Genomic DNA, 13,502 nt, shown 5'->3' with positions numbered 1-13,502 from the left:
TGCGTATATGCCCTTACAGAATACCCTGTACTTAAATATTAAGTATGCAGCACTTTGTTGCTTACAATAACGATAATATAGTAAACAAGCCCAGAGCCACTTTATGTATTGGCTCGGTCTCATATTACGCAGCGCGGTTCACTAGCCTCACTAGCTGACCGTTTATGCTTACGCTGCATATCCCACGCTCCGTCTGAGCGCATTCCGTGAGCAATATATATGCTCCTTAATACAGGCATATGCGAGCTACTCACTCTCTCCCTCCTTGTAGCTGTTAACGAATAACAGCATAAGTATATATGTATATCCATAGGCTAAGCGCAATATTATTAACCGAATAAATTTATTCTGAACAAAGATACAAAACAGCACTGACGTTCTGGCCTTTTTATTAAAGAGTGCTCATTTTACATGGCGACCGTGACAAGTGTCACGAACATGTTAAAAAAATAACATGTGCATATAAAATATAAAATATAAAATATAAAATATAAAATATGAAATATAAAATATAAAATATAAAATATAAAATATAAAATATAAAATATAAAATATAAAATATACAATTGGATTTGCAGCAGCGGCAGCAGCAACAACAATCATCGGCAGAACACATACTAAAATTGGAACGATACAGAGAAGATTACCATGGATTAACAACATCATCGACAAAAATACAACTGGAGGTGCAGCAGCGGCAGCAACAACAACAATCATCGGCAGAACACATACTAAAATTGGAACGATACAGAGAAGATTACCATGGATTAACAACATCATCGACAAAAATACAACTGGAAGTGCAGCAGCGGCAGCAGCCTTCGAATTGTTGCAAAAGCAATTCCTTATACTTATCCCATGTCGAGCGCTACCTTCCAGTGATTTACTTAACGCAATGAGCAAAGCACTGCAATCCAGAGGGTTTTCTGATAAAATGAGGTCCACCGTGGAGCACCAAGCAGCTGCACTAGCAGCAACAGAGTCGGGATTAAACTTTGGTAGTACAACTGCCTTTTTTTTCGCCTGGCATTGACTGTGCGCCTTTAACAGCGTCTCCAAAAGTGTGCACAAACGGTCGTCGAAAATGGATTGGAGTGGAGGTGATCCCACTTCTGATGTCGTAGAATGGTTTTCTATCAGCTCATCCTCCTGCGCTTCCACCATCGTGGCGCCAGCCTTACATTTCCTCGACATTGACATTTTTTGTTTGAGCTTTAATTTTCGACTGACTGCAATTTTCACAATTATGCTCGCACAATACATACAGTATTGGCACACGTCTTCCTGACGTCTCCGAGTCAAAGACTATATTTCTCTCGCTGTCTGGTATTTCAAGATATCTAGATAAAAATTCTCGGCTTTTATAAATTTCAGTACGCTTCTTATATATATCCAATTTCCTATCAACAGCAGACTACTATATTGTCTTCCTTTGAAAAAATCAGACGAAAAAGAATTTTTTGTTATAACAACTTTTTCTTTTTCATGATATGTAGCAGCATCATACTTCGGATTACTGAAATGCTACATATCCTGCAGACAATTTTACGGTGACGCTACCTCGTCTGTAAAGAGCATCAGAGCCGGAATCCCACATAGCAGCATTCTGGGACCACTGTTATACACGGTGGACACAGCCGAAGTACCTGCCAGCCCGTATCAGAGCCTCTTGGTCGCCACGTACACGTTTGATACTGCTTTTCTTACAACGGACAACACACCGCAGTTCGCTTCCTCCATTTTGCAGCGTTAATTGGACTCCGTGGAACATCGCGGCTAACCAGAAAAAGTCAACCCATACCGCCTTCACGCTACGCAAAGGAAGATGCCCCCCAGTTTTCCTAGATTGATTACTGATTTCGGTGAGCTCAACGCCCAATTATCTAGGCATCACACTCGACAGACTGCTGACATGGTGCGAACATATTGTGCGCAAAAAGAAGCAGGCAGAGAGCAAGATGAAACAAAATTACTGCCTGATCGGCAGGCATTCCAAATTGAAGCTTCTCGTCAAGCTGTTAGTGTATAAATCAAGCCAACATGGATTTACGGCATCCATCTTTGGCGTACCGCCATCAGGAGCAACCGAAGCATTATTCAGCGGTTTGAAAATAAAGCTCTGCGAATTTTATCTAATGCGCATGGCTACCATGAAAATATCACAATTCACAGCCAGCTAAATATTCCTTGGGTAAAAGAGGTAATTGCCAAGTTCAGTGATCGCTACACCGCCATACTAAGCAACCACCCAAACAATCATGCCACCAACAGCTCAACAACGAGACGGCGAAAAAGAACACACCCACAGAGAAGATGTCTTAACTCCACACCTTCTACTGCTCCCCCTACACTAAACAGACAAAAGGATACACGCAATACTGCCAACGTTTAAAGTAAAAATTTACTTATTGCCCAAACGGCATATTTTTAATGAAAATAATAATGTAACAATGTAATATAGAGAGAATACTATCAATAAGTAAGTTCATGTAAGAATAACTTTTTTTTATCCAAAGTATCTATATCAAACTAGGTATTTGTTTGTTTCACAAGACTGCTTACATATATGCAATGTCTTACATGACATTTATAGGTTTCACTATGCTCCTTACGTATATGTAGCCGACCACTTTATTATACAATAGCATCAGGAACAATAAGTCAAAATTTCAGTTGTTGTAAGGAAAACATTCTTATTTTTCGAGATATCTAGACATAAATATTCATTTGAAAATTTCCCTATGCCGCTTTAATATATATGCAATTTCTTATCAACAACAGACAAATATATTATATAGTTGCCTTCGAAAAGATCAGCTCTAAATTAAGTTTAATATTATTAAGTTTAAATTAAGATAAACTTTGAATTTTTCAAGATATGTTGACCAAAGACGTCATATATTTTTATTCCCTGAACCCATTGAAAGTGGGTAAAAGGGGTATAATGTATTTGTTTAAATGTATGTAACAGGCAGAAGGAAGCATCTCCGACCCTATAAAGTATATATATTTTTTATCAGCATCAATAGCCGAGTCGATCTAACCTATCCGTCTGTCTGTCCTACCGTCCTTCCGTTCGTATGTATGAACGCAAGGATCTCAGAACCTGAACTTGAAATTTTAGCTGTAGGTCCTCCTAGTCCCCGCGCAGATCGAGTTTGTTTCCGATATTCGATAAATTGCTCCGTTTGCAAGTAATCGATATAAATCGAAATCGAAATTATGTTTTTTGAGCAATTTTGGCATATAATTAGAGCTAGAGTCAGCAAACTTGACATTTTATAGTTACCACCACCTCCCCGCTACTTTCTCACAGCTATAAATAAAATAAAAACACCCATTAATACTGCCCACAAATATAAGCCCCAATTTAAATGCAATTGACTTTTTGATAATACACGAATATTCTATAGTACATTATGAGGTACTGTAGACAATTTCATCAAGATTGGTTAAGATACACGGAAATGATTACGAAAACGTTTTTTGACTTTTCTCCTATCAGCGGCAGCAAGCGCAAATTCCAAGAATTTCTGTATACATATACACACACATATTCACGCGCGACTTCTTTGAATTATATCAACAGTATTGCAATTGCGATTGTATTGTTTTCTGTGCTGCTATTTTAATTCGATTTTTTCTCATTAAAACTCAATTATTGGTGTGGCTGTTGAGTAAAGGCGGCAGCAAGTTATGCGGTCAGTTGCGAGTTCGAACCCTGAAAAGAGAATTTTTTTGTTGTTTAATTTATCTTTATTACTACTAAAGCAAACGAGCGCGTAGTGCGAGCTGCATTTGGGGTTGGAATAAGAGGGTTCAGGGTATCCCGTAGTCGGGAGCTCCCGACTAGAACCTCTTACTTCTTATATCTATGATCATTTTATTCGTGCGAAATATTATAAGCATCGGGTCACAATGTAATATAGAGGGCATACTAACAATGGTCAACAATTTAAGTTCATGTAAGAACCACTTTTTTTATTCCAAAGTATCTATATCAAACTCGGTATTTATTAGTCTCACAAGACTGCTTACATATATGCAATTTCTTACATGACATTAATAAGTTTTAATATACTCCTTACATAGATGCTATATCTTATCCACAGCTGACCACTTTATTAAACAACTGCATTAAGAACGCTCAAAAAGACAAACGTTCTTAATTATAATTATAATTTTGTCGTGAAATGTGTAACGCATAGAAGGAGACATCATAAAGTATATATATTCTTGATCAGTATCAATAGCCGAGTCGATATAGCCATGTCCGTCTGTCCGTCTGTCTGTTTCTATGCGAACTAGTCTCTCAGTTTTAAAGATATCTTTATAAAACTTTGCAGAAGTCCCTATTTCTGTTGCATTCATTTCATATTCCAAAACCAGCTGGATCGGACCACTATATCATATAGCTGCCATAGAAACAATAGGTCGCAAAGTAGATTCTGGTATGAAATACATTTTTGTTCAGAAAGATATCTTGTTCAAAATCGGCATTTATTAGTTTTACTATGCTCCTCATATATATGCAAAATCCTATTAAGATCGGACCACTATATCATATAGCTGCCATAGGAACGATGCTAATTCCTCTTTATCTTGTTGATCTAATGTGCCAAATAAATATTTATAAATTGTACCCATAAAATTAGCCAGACCGCTTTTGAAGCGTTTTGCTATTCTTATGCCGTTCATTTCAATTTCAAGTTTTTCTTTTAAGTATTTTATTTCTGAATATGTTTCAAAATCTCGGCTTGTTTGATAAGATTATTATGGGTTTGTTCTGTTTTCGTTATGTTCACGGACAAATAATGGTATTCATAGTTTACGGGTAGATGTATTACTCCTGTTTTAAAAATTAGGTAGCCATTCTTTATATCTATACTTTGGGGTTTGGTTTCTCGGACGTAGGTTTTGTTGGTTCTGTAGGTTCTTGTATGAAAATCATTTTTGATTCTAAACATCAATCTCGGCATTTATTAGTTTTACTATACTCTTCATATATATGCAAAATCCTATTAGGATCGGACCACTATATCATATAGCTGACATGGAACGATCGTTCGAAAATTAACGATATCACGATATTTTGACCAAACTCGTCATTTATTTGTTTTATTATGCTCCTCATATATATTTTTTTTTAGTTGAAAAAGCTGTCTTAGGAATTTAGTTTTCATCCACTTGGATCTGGTGACAACCTTTCGCGAGGTCAATGTTAGTGAAATACTGACATTTACCAAGTTTTTCTAGTATACTATCCTTTGCTGGTATATGGTATTTGTCATCGACTATGACTTCATTAGGGCTTCGATAGTCAATGACTACCCTAAATTTTTGTTTACCGGATGCATCCCTCTTTTTGCATATGATCCAAAAAGGCGAACGATTTTGACTTGCGAATTATCCCTTGTTTGATCATTTCGTTGATTTGATTTTAGACTTTTTGGTCGAATGCTTGGGCATATTTAAATGGTTTTTTGTAAACTGGGTCTTCATGTTTGGTTTGGATGACATGTTCAACAGTATTTGTGAAAGACAAATTTTCACCTTCTCGGTACTGGATGTCACCAAAGTCATGTAAGACTTTGGTTAATTTGCCTTTCTCTTCATCGTTTAGATAATCTAGGCGGAATTCGTTGAACTCTGAGAGTTCGTTGTTGATGGCGAACACAAATTGTTCGTCATCAGATGGGTGTGGAACGAGATATTCAGTCTTTGACTCGTCCTCGGAAAATTCGATTTCTGAATTGTTATGCATTGTAAATGTGAACTCATTTATTCATACGGTTTTGGTTTTGTAGTCTATTAGGGTTTGAGAACTCTCTAGGAAGTCTCGACCTAATAGCAAGTCAAAATATATGCTAAAAAATGATGTAACTAAAATTTCGGATGAGTGGGGCAGAGTTTGCTGGGTTTCAGCGAAATACTTTGATTTAGTATTATTGTACCATTAATTGTGTGTACTTCTAATTGACAGTTTTTGAAAGGAAATTATTGAAATTTTCTGTCATTAAGTTAATAATCGACCCCGTGTCTATTTCACATTTTAGAGTTTTATTATTCATGGATAATTTTATGTATAGGATGGTTCTTCTTCGATTTCTGACTCCGAGGCAGTTTGAAGAAAATTTTCGGTAGTATCCATTTATACGTGACCGCTACCGCTTTCGCGTTGCCGTTTTACTGGCGGATTGGGGGTGGATGACTGTTTTTTTTTGATTTGATAATTAAGGGGATTTTGTGCCCTGCCCTTGTTCAAATTATGTCTAAACTCCTGGTTTATCTGTGAGCTACAGTCAACCTGGGACTTTGACTTCTTTGTGCTATTATTATAATTTTCTGGTTTCGATGTATGACTATAATTTTGAGTTTCCGTATTCTCAGGATAGTCATTATTACCCCGATTTTTAATGAAAGTAGACGGACTATTTTGTTTATTCTATTTTTTCTTTCTATCGGACAATATCAAATCGTAAATATCTTCTTTTTGTGCTATTTGCTTAAGTTTTGAAACTGTTTTTATTTTATGATATGCTAACGTCATGAACAACCTATCAGGTACTCCTATTTATATAACGACTTTTACTGTTTTGTTTGGTGTACTTGTGTATAGCATTGTATTCATTTGATTCTTTTCTAATATGAGCTTATTTGATATAACATAGGATTTGTATTCTAATTCTTCAACAAACTTACGAATACTTCTGGTGGATGGTGTGTTGTAGATTCTTCATAAGAGTTCTGCACAAGGTCTTTGCACGTTTCTTCCTAATTGCATCTCTATGGCTCCAAAAAGGACGCTTTGTTGGGGGATATCGCTCGTCGGATATATGCGCTTAATTTTTCGGTGGCTTCATGGATTGTCGGCACTTGCCTTATCTGGCCCAGTGCTCGTAATAGATGACGATTACAAATGAGTGCGACTTACAGGTATCAAAGGATATGCAAGACCAAGGATACCAAGGTGAATGATTTTGCCTTCGCGTCGATCGTCTTCGCCGACTACGATTTGCTTTTAAGGCCTGGGACTACAATTGTCCTTTTATGGTCTTATTATACTCGCGTATCCTACCGGCTGCGCCAATAGAATAAGCCACTACGCGTAACTTAAAAAATATAACTTTATTTAAAAATAGGCGCGACTTAAGGTAATTTACAATTTGTGCTTGATGCAATTTGACGTTTCAAAGTCGTCAGATTAACTCAATTTCTTAAATGTTGTCAACGCTTAGCAAACCCTGGGCTGAGGGCTCAAGATCATGAGCTCACTCTCTTTTAGCAATGCTCTCATTTTCTTAATGATATATATGCTATATTGGAATACAAATATATATATATATATATATATATATATATATATACATATATATATGTGATGAGCTTATTTTGGCGGCACTTTTTGGGTAAGGAGGTTATTTCAGGGACATTTGCCACTATCGGGGACTGTCCCCGAAAATATCGACGGTGCAATGTTAATTTTGAGGACATTTTCGTTTTCAAAGCAAAGCTATGTACTTTTGGTTATGAACTATATATGGTATAAAAATATATTTTTTTTCAATAAAGATTGACTTAGCATTAAGCTAATCTAGGTTTTATAAAAAAAGTTACAGGCCTCTGTTGATTTTTGTAGATTATGCATATAGTCAATTTTGGGGACCCATACTTCTATGATTTTTCTTTAATTGTCCGTTTAGTATTTATGACCCCAGTTAAGTTAATCTGATTTTTACTGGTTAAATATATATTTAAAAAATATGAACAACAACATATTTAACCAATTATTGATTATTTTATGAAAAATATAAAATTAGATTCCATCGATGTGGCAACACCACACATATATATGAACAACAGCTTTTATGAGGACAGAGGAACAGTGGAATTAATTTGTAATGTAACGATTATTTCGGGTACACTATATGTGACATACCTTTTGGGGACAATGTCCCTAAAATAACTATAGCATATATAACCAAATATACAAAAATGTTTAAATGGAATGGAACGAAAATTTACCAAACGCACACGAAAACTTTGAAAAAATATACGTACATACAATGCTTATAAGGATAAATATATATTTTTATTTAGAAGTGAATGTTTATTTGTTCCTCTTTTTTAAATAGATGTTCAAGATTTTCAGAGGTAAAAGTCTAAAAGTATTAAAATTATATGCAAATAAATTCGGTGTGCAAGAGCTTATATGAAATGAGATATTTTTTTATTAATAGTAGAGAGCTCCTGCTTTCCCTAGCGGCTATTCACCCGGAACCCTCTTCTGTCAGAGCTCGTTTGCTTCAGCAGTAATAAAAATAAATTAAAAAAAAATGTATTTCCTAAATAGGACTAGAAAACACGACACGAATCGAGCTAAAAATTCTTGAGTTAAGTATAATTCGTACTCAATTTCATATAAGCTCTGAACGGTCTTAGAATAAGTACTTATCTTGTTGTGTCTGTGATTGTACAAGACCAAGAAGACCAGAACTCTATTTTCGTTTAATTGATTTTATTAAAGCTTATATGGTCGTCCGATCTGCTACCTGCATGTTATTTTTTTTGGATCAAAAGTGGGTGTTAAGGCGGGATTTTCGAAAATTTGATGAATGCGTAATGGAATGTTAGTAATGTTTTTGTTGTGAATAGCGAAATTTTAAATAAAATTAAATGTAACAAACTTTCGTCAAATATAATAATAAAATTCAAGATATTTAACATTATATATGAAATATATTAAAAAAGTATTCACAACGAATTGCTCATAGCAATAAGTCAACAATTGGGCGAATCAATCGCCTTCGTTGCCTTTCTCCAGCACAGATTTGACACATCCGAAACGCTGAACACGATCAAATAAGTCAGGAAGACTCATAATTCATCGACTCATTGGCATCGAAACACAACATAGCCGCCAGCTTCGCAGTGGGACGTTAATAAATCGAGTAGCAACCATCAATGCTGATACTGCCTATGTGATATTTAAGAAACTTGCGCGCTTTCCGTTGTCCAATGATGGGTCGGGCTCGGTGAGCATAAAGTGGCTCGAGCTGCAGCTCTGCGCCCGATCGGTTGGCGCATACAGTAAAATTTCATTTTTCGTTAGCTTAATATTTGGACATTGGGCCACAGCTGCGGTCTTAGTGACGGTTACAGGTGGCTTGCAGCCAGCTGTAGATGTTACCACAGTATTGTCGGCATTGCCATCTGACTGGTTCCAGCAAGTGCCAAATGCCGTAGCGGTATCGGAGAAACAAAGATCATACATCGTTTGTGATGTGCTGGCTGCACGTTTAATTGGCTTTTTGGCTAATTTCTTCAGCGCACGTGCCAAGCCGGAACATTGGACAAGGCCGTCGAGTTCCATCCACGCTGTGATTGTTAAAGCTCGATTTCTCTGGCAGCAGTGGCGATACTGAGGCTTCACCTTCTTCCTTTGGCTCCGCTTGTTGCCTCAGTTTTTTGCGCTCCTCCAAATATATTTGCTTCGAAAGTGCTAACGCACTGCTGTCAGTTTTAAGGGATTCTTTTTTGTTCGGTTCAAGCTTTGGCGTTGGCACAGAGCTGGATTTCAGACATGTAGGTTTGGGAGTTGGTATTGGGGCTGCTTGTTCCACATTTAAGAATTTTACTAATGCTTTTTGCTTTGGCTCAGCTTCGGGCACTTGCTGCATTTTGGGGGCTGTCTTTTTCTTTAACTCGCCCTCCTCTGTGTCATCTTCCGATTCCTTGTCAAAAGATTTTAAATAAAAACAATAATAACAATGTTTAAAAAAAAATGAGACAAATACATATGCTTATTTTCGCCTGTACTTTTGGCTGCATCGTTTGCTTTAATGTCTTGGAACGAATCGTTGAGGCCTGCGTGCTGCATCTGGGTGTGTTCGACTGTACTGGGTCGGGACTGCTTTTATTCTCGACCATCTATTCTTCTGTAGCTGTTGGCAATGTGCACCACATTCGAGCAGAGTCGATCTTTGTTGCAACAGTTGCAATCGCTCTCCAACAAATGCGGCCGCAAGTCCTCCTTAAAGGCATATTGACGCCGTAACTTATTTACGCTGCGCTTGAATATGCTGCGCGAGCTGATCTGTACAATTAAAAAATATGCCTGCATACAACGCAGAAAAAACTATATATAAACTAATCAGGTCATGTTTTAAATTACTTTTGGATAAAATCAATTTTATTATTTTTTATTCGTATGTTTTGTTGTCATCGATGTTTTGGAAACACTGATTATTGCAATTGAATAGCACTATTTTGCTATTCGATACAAAGAAAGTGTGTTCGTTTGTGTTTCGGGTAATAGTAATCGCCTGTGCGCTTAATTGAATCTTGAATACAAAAAATTAATTATTTATATTACATTTACGACGTAAAAAAGTCATTCAAATAAACGTTTCCTAAAAATCAGACAAAAAAAATCATTGAAAGTTTAGTTTTAGTTTTTTCTAATAAAAAGCCGAATCTTTACTCCTAGAATTTGTATTTCGTTGTTTAAATACGACTATTTTGGGACAATATCGATTGATTTGTACGAATTTGCAATGATAAATGTTATTGTATGAATTGAATAAAAACGAGCCATATAAGTTTAACTATGCATGCGTAACAAGTATAGACAGCTAGAGTGACTTAGCCGGACGATCTCTTTGGTAAGCTGATCGTTTCCGCATGAAGCGACATTCGCTCAGCTGATGCTGTTTCGTAATATATGTATGTTAGTTTTTAATCTTGCAGCCCAAATACATACATATGTGTATATGCGATGTGCAGAGTGTGCCTCGCTCACACTTATTGATTTGCGCACTTGTGTGCATCTCCTTCTCCCTGCATAGCTTCTCAAAAACCCCGAGATCTACAAACATACATATGTTTGTGTTGTGTGGATGTGCGCACAAGTAGATCGCGGCGTTTGTCGCGAGCCAGAGATTTTTTCTTCAATTGTGTGCCCTTTGTGCCTGTGGTGGCAAAAGGCACACACATTCAAATGCTCTATCATGTATTTTTTCGTCCAGTCAGGCATAATGAGAAGAATCTGATATATTTATATTCATTAAAAACTTAAATGACCTAAATGATATATTTATATATTATATTTTAATTTTTTTGTTTACTGTGGGGACCAATTTTGCTTAAAATTAAAAAAAAACTAAGTCGTATTTCTGCAAGGGTAATTCTTCGTCGGCTTGTCGAATAATTTAAGAAAAGACCAAACATTGAAAATGTTCAATTTTTTCGACTTGCTACTTGTGCACACGCACACTCTTTCGAGTAAGCAGTTGGGCGACATTATTAAAGGGTTTGGCCTGTTCATGTGCAAAACTCCTATTTTCCATGCATGGTGTAAGGGTAAGGGTACCTGAACGTTGGCATGTGTACATAATACCTTTTTGAACCTGCCAAGCACACACACTTACACACTTTTCTATATGGATGGAATTAGCTTAATCGTGTATATGCGGTTTTCGGGGCCATTATCTCTAAATTAAGATATTTAAAGAATGGTGGAAGCCTTAATTTTCAACCCCTTGGTTTAATCATATTATAAATTAAAATTCAAAAAGAAATGAATGTAGACTGTAAATAATTTAACTTTTTGCAATTCTGCATTTAAATTTTTTTAGGTTTTGTGCTTAAAAACATAAATAAATGCATTTAGAAGTGAGCGATTCCTTTTCCGATAAGAAGTACCAAAAATCGAGGCTAAGTCACCGCCGCTAACTTGACCATTATGTGCGTCAAGTAAAATAAATGATATAGTAAAAATTGAATAAAAAGAGCCAATAAGTTTTTACGATTATTTTGGGAATTATCGATTGATTTCTTCGAAAATACAATTTTTCCGCTTAATCGTAATCGCCTGTGTTGTGCGGTTAAGATAATTTCGAAGTTTTTAACGACGAACAGAAAGTTATAAAAAATTGTTGTTGTTGGTGAAATGTGGGGAGTATTATGTACTCCCGGAAAATAAAGTGATAATAAAAAGAGACAAATGTTTCGCGAAATTTAAAGGCGCGAAATATGAGGCCGTTGTAATAGATAAAGCTATAAATGCATCTCGCCTTAAAAAGAAATGCAAAAGCCTAAATGGTAAGTGTTTAATGCATGTACAAGTGCATATTATATATTAATAAGTATCTATTTTTTTTTTACAGAAGCTGATAACCAAAAATGTCTTGATGTGGAGGCAGATATGCCCACAAACTGCGGCTCCAATGGTAAGGATAATAAGTATATTGTCATCTCTATATATAAAACTGTTTGTCCTGACTGACTGACTGACTGACTGATTGGTGATCAACGCACAGCCCAAACCGTAAGAGCTAGGAAGCTGAAATTTTCACTGTAGCTACCTTATGTTATGTAGGTGCACGTTAAGACGGGGTTTCGGAAAATTCCACCCGCAAGTGTGGAAAAATCGCGAAAAACGTTTGTATGTAATTTTTTTGTTTACCATCCGATCGGCCCCAAACTTATTTTTAAAGATCTTTGTTCAAATTCATTTGAGGGGTGTTTCACACTTTTCGAAAATTCCGTTCCTCCTTGGTGGAAATGGAGGTCAAAAATTTGGTGGGTGACGTTTCGCGATCAAATTCGTTTCCAAAGATCTATAAGAAAAATCATTTGAGACGTGTTTCACACTTTTCGCAGAATCCAAACTTTTTCGGGTGGAATGAGACTCAAAGATTTTTTGTGCGAAGTTTTAAAATGTGTCCGATTTGCTTCAAACTCATTTTCAAAGCTCTACATAAGAATGTAATGAATACGTGTTTCAGCGATTTGAGAAATTCCACTCGCAACAGTGGTAAATTGGCGGAAAATGTTTGTATGAAAGTTATTTGTTTACCGTCCGATCAGTTTCAAAATCATTTCAAATTTGCTTGAGAACATTGATTTTATAACATACGTGCCACGGGCAAGGCCGTGTTATACCCGCTAATATCTAAATACAATTGTATACAATAAATGTATCTATTTTTTTTTACAGAAGCTGATAACCGAAAATGTCATGATGTGGAGGCAGATATGCCCACAAACTGCGGCTCCAATAGTAAGGATATATATTTACAAATACTAATATACATATATTAATAAGTATCTATTTTATTTTTACAGAAGCTGATATTCAAACATGTCTTGAAGTTGAGGCAGATATGCCCACAAACTGCGGCTCCAATGGTAAGGATAAATGCTAATTTGATTAAATGAATATATTTACCACACATAACTGCGCTAATGCGCTACACATACATATATATTATTTTATAAAACCGGAATCCTCTTAAGGCTTCCAAAAAAAAATATTCGGTAGCCCGGAGAGAACTAATAATTCTTTTATTGCAAATATATTAAGTATTATTTACGCAACATCTGAATAGGTGTACGTAATAAATTTCTAACCATACTTACTAACAGTTTGTCAAGTAATTGTGTGCAAAATGAAAAACATCACACAAATTAATTTTTAAGCTTATATTTTACCAACTTAA

At 36.0% G+C, this 13,502-nt stretch overlaps 1 long non-coding RNA gene across 1 annotated transcript; it reads right to left on the bottom strand.

The window, feature by feature from the left end:
• Nucleotides 1–8,501: 8,501 nt before the first annotated feature.
• On the bottom strand, nucleotides 8,502–10,238 carry LOC135439578 (uncharacterized). Its single transcript, XR_010438113.1, has 2 exons — nucleotides 9,798–10,238; nucleotides 8,502–9,734 (listed from the first exon to the last, which is right to left on the bottom strand). It is a non-coding gene; the product is annotated as an uncharacterized LOC135439578 (long non-coding RNA).
• Nucleotides 10,239–13,502: the final 3,264 nt, after the last annotated feature.

The sequence above is a fragment of the Drosophila montana genome, unplaced genomic scaffold, assembly GCF_035044405.1.
Source record: "Drosophila montana isolate Dmon_TW-CO22-7 unplaced genomic scaffold, ASM3504440v1 contig_515_1, whole genome shotgun sequence".
NCBI classification, from domain to species: Eukaryota; Metazoa; Arthropoda; class Insecta; order Diptera; family Drosophilidae; genus Drosophila; species Drosophila montana.
The sequence above is the reverse complement of the archived record's forward strand: the minus strand, read 5'-3'. Positions and strand labels throughout refer to the sequence as shown.